Here is a 4,323-nt window from a genome sequence, read left to right on the forward strand (position 1 = left end):
GATCAGTAGAATAGAGGTCCCCTCAGTTTCAGTTCAGGATTTGGTGGAATGGTAAGCGGGGCAAATGGAGAGTTATTCTCCCCAGCTGGAGAACAGAGACATCATTAAAAACTGACACAGCAGTTACAAAGGAGACAGTAATGCACACGCACTGTAAAAATAACAATTTGTTAAAGAAGCTTGCAGCAGTTTTCAGTCAGAAAGGTGTCCCATGGGAAGGTTTCCCCTCACCACCTGTTCCAGTGAAAACTGCTGCAACAGACCACCCTCTGCAGAGTGAATACAGTAAGGTAAGGGGGGTTACTGAAATAATGGGGAACATCTATATCAGTGCCCCCCCTTACCTTACTGTATTCATTCTCCCTTACATCAGTGACCCCCCCCCCCCATATTGGCCTAATGGCATTGTCACTGACCTCCTCTCAGGTGCACTGTGCACTCAGTCAGACAGTCCTCTCTGGGCTCCAACTGGCAGGTCTGGTTTCATTCTATATTCTCCTCTCCATTGTCCACGCACATCTGACTCCCCGCCCTTGCTCTTGACTCCTCCCCAGGCTCCTCCTCACAGACTACAGACATAATAAAAGACAAGAGATGGTCAGAGACTGCAGACACGGTACAGGAGACGGTTAGAGGATGCGGCCACGGTACAGGAGATGGTTAGAGGCTGCAGCCACCGTACAGGAGATGGTTAGAGGCTGCAGCCACCGTACAGGAGATGGTTAGAGGCTGCAGCCACCGTACAGGAGATGGTTAGAGGCTGCAGCCACCGTACAGGAGATGGTTAGAGGCTGCAGCCACCGTACAGGAGATGGTTAGAGGCTGCAGCCACCGTACAGGAGATGGTTAGAGGATGCAGCCACGATACAGGAGATGGTTAGAGGCTGCAGCCACGATACAGGAGATGGTTAGAGGCTGCAGCCACGATACAGGAGATGGTTAGAGGCTGCAGCCACGATACAGGAGATGGTTAGAGGCTGCAGCCACCGTACAGGAGATGGTTAGAGGCTGCAGCCACGATACAGGAGATGGTTAGAGGCTGCAGCCACGATACAGGAGATGGTTAGAGGCTGCAGCCACGATACAGGAGATGGTTAGAGGCTGCAGCCACGATACAGGAGATGGTTAGAGGATGCGGACACGGTACAGGAGATGGTTAGAGGCTGCAGCCACGATACAGGAGATGGTTAGAGGCTGCAGCCACCGTACAGGAGATGGTTAGAGACTGCAGACATAGTACAGGAGATAGTTAGAGGCTGCAGACATAGTATAGGAGAGTGTTAGATATCAGACATTACAGCACAGGCTATCAAGGTCAGAGGCTAAGAACATGGTACAGATCATGGTTAGGGGCTGGGGATTTGATACAAGTAAAATCTGAACACTAGTCATCACCACTGCCTGTTGTCTGTGTCTGCTGTGCCCATGCCTCCTCTCCTCTGCAGCATCAACGTAGTTCTTGTCTGAGTGGCACTGACAGCCCTCAGCTCCGAGACTCCCAGGGTAGGTGCCTGGCTCTCCCATCTCCTCATCCATTCCTCCTGAGTCCTGGCTGTTGCATCTTCATAAAAAGGCGCCATGATGTCATACATGACCACCTCCCCACCAGAACCAGCTTCACACATGCACAGGTGGTAAGTCGGCTGAAGGACTTTTTTTTTTCTTCCACGGATGGCTGTCATCCATAAACGGACAACCCGTAAATGGTTAAAATGTACAGACAGTTGACAACCCTGTACAGTACATACAGGAACAAATGTTCTCTGCAAAGTGTACCAGCTCTGATTGCAAAGCTAGGGGCCGGGATACTTGTACCCGTCAGGTTTTTTAGGAAAGATAAGACATCCTGAGAGAACACACTCCCCCTCCAAACCCCCATGCACACAGAATGCAGCACACAAAATCACAGAGCAGCACCAACAACGAGGTGTCAACATCATCATTCTCCAACCTGGACGGTAAATCGTTGTGCTTTCCTGAGTGGTAAGACTCCTCAACTTCTCACCGCCGCCTCTCTTGTCGATTCCTGTGAATCAGCCAAAATGTGAGCCATGAGTGGTCCTGCTGACACCACCCTTCTCAACAACTAACAATCGTTAAATTGAAGGCACCGAGTATAAAAAAAGTCGGCCGAACAGTGACAGCGGCCAATCAGCTGCAACCACTGTTCAGGTATTCTGGCAGACACAGGTGCCAGCTGTCAGAATACAATATTTGGCTGAGGGGAATCCTTCCCACCACACTGAAGGAGAGGAATCATAGAGTGTAGGGCCAGCTTAATAATTTATGTACAGATGCTGCACATGCTTCTCTGGTCCTGAACACTGGGTGTATCTCTCCGTATCCTTTCCTATTTTGTATGAATTGCAGAGTACCCCCCGTCCTTGGTACTCTCAAGGAAGCTTTTGTCACACTGTAGCTGAGCAAAGGATCACTTCACTGGGGAGGAAGAATATCAACCACCTAAATAACATAAGAACCCAAATACATCAAATACTATATACTGCCATCTGAAGACAGTGCCACTGGGAAAACAACCAAACCCCATACTGGTCAATATCCTATGGTGGCGGCAGACGCTGATTGCCGTTATTTGTTCTCTAATGGCTTATCGTATTCCATAAATAGACCTGTCACAAGTCCACACACCCTCAGATAACACGATTACATCACATTTCATGTCACACGCACCGAGCCATGTGATCTGCCTGCACAATCTCCCGTACCCGACTTATAAACGGTCCGGCCAATCCTAACTTTCATCATAAACACTGGAGCAGAGCTGGATTAACACTGATTAAGACATTTATTTTGAAGATTGCGTTCTCAGTGATGTCACCGCTCTCTAGTGAATGGATAGGCCGCATTCTCAGTGATGTCAGCGGTCTCTAGTGAATGGATAGGCCGCATTCTCAGTGATGTCAGCGGTCTCTAGTGAATGGATAGGCCGCATTCTCAGTGATGTCAGCGGTCTCTAGTGAATGGATAGGCCGCATTCTCAGGGATGTCAGCGGTCTCTAGTGAATGGATAGGCCGCATTCTCAGTGATGTCACCGGTCTCTAGTGAATGGATAGGCCGCATTCTCAGTGATGTCACCGGTCTCTAGTGAATGGATAGGTTGCATTCTCAGTGATGTCATCAGTCTCTAGTGAATGGATAGGTTGCATTCTCAGTGATGTCATCAGTCTCTAGTGAATGGATAGGTTGCATTCTCACTGATCTCACCGGTCTCTAGTGAATAGATAGGCCGCATTCTCAGTGATGTCACCGGTCTCTAGTGAATGGATAGGTTGCATTCTCAGTGATGTCACCGGTCTCTAGTGAATAGATAGGCTGCATTCTCAGTGATGTCGACGCTCTCTAGTGAATGGATAGGCTGCATTCTCAGTGATGTCGACGCTCTCTAGTGAATGGATAGGCTGCATTCTCAGTGATGTCAGCGGTTTCTAGTGAATGGATAGGCTGCATTCTCAGTGATGTCACCGGTTTCTAGTGAATGGATAGGCTGCATTCTCAGTGATGTCACCGGTCTCTAGTGAATGGATAGGCTGCATTCCCAGTGATGTCACTGGCCTCTATTGAATGGATAGGTTGCCTTCTCAGTGATGTCATCACTCTCTAGTGCGTGGATAGGCTGCATTCTCAGTGATGTCACCGGTTTTTAGTTAATGGATAGGCCACATTCTCAGTGATGTCACCGATTTCTAATGAATGGATAGGCCGTATTTTCAGTAATGTCACCGGTTGCTAGTGAATGGATAGGCCGCATTCTCAGTGATTTCACTGGTCTCTAGTTAATGGATAGGCCGCATTCTCAGTGATGTCACTGGTCACTAGTGAATGGATAGGTTGCATTCTCAGTGATGTCACTGGTCACTAGTGAATGGATAGGCTGCATTGTCAGTGATGTCACCGGTTTTTAGTGAATGGATAGGCCGCATTCTCAGTGAAGTCAGCGGTCTCTAATGAATGGATAGGTTACCTTCTCAGTGATGTCATCACTCTCTAGTGCGTGGATAGGCTGCATTCTCAGTGATGTCACCACTCTCTAGCGAATGGGTAGGCTGCATTCTCAATGTCACCGCTCTCTAGGGAATAAACAGGCTGCATTCTCAATGATGTCACCGGTCTCTGGTGCATGGATAGGCTGCATTCTCACTGATGTCACCGTTCTCTGGTGCATGGATAGGCTGCATTCTCACTGATGTCACCGTTCTCTAGTGAATGGATAGGCTGCACTCTCAGTGATGTCATCAGCCACTAGCAAATGGTTAAACTGCATTCTTAATGATGTCATTGACATCTAGTGAACGGATAGGCTA

This window comes from Staurois parvus, unplaced genomic scaffold (assembly GCF_062004578.1).
Source record: "Staurois parvus isolate SC_StPar_1 unplaced genomic scaffold, SC_StPar_1.0 ptg001490l, whole genome shotgun sequence".
Classification (NCBI taxonomy): Eukaryota; Metazoa; Chordata; class Amphibia; order Anura; family Ranidae; genus Staurois; species Staurois parvus.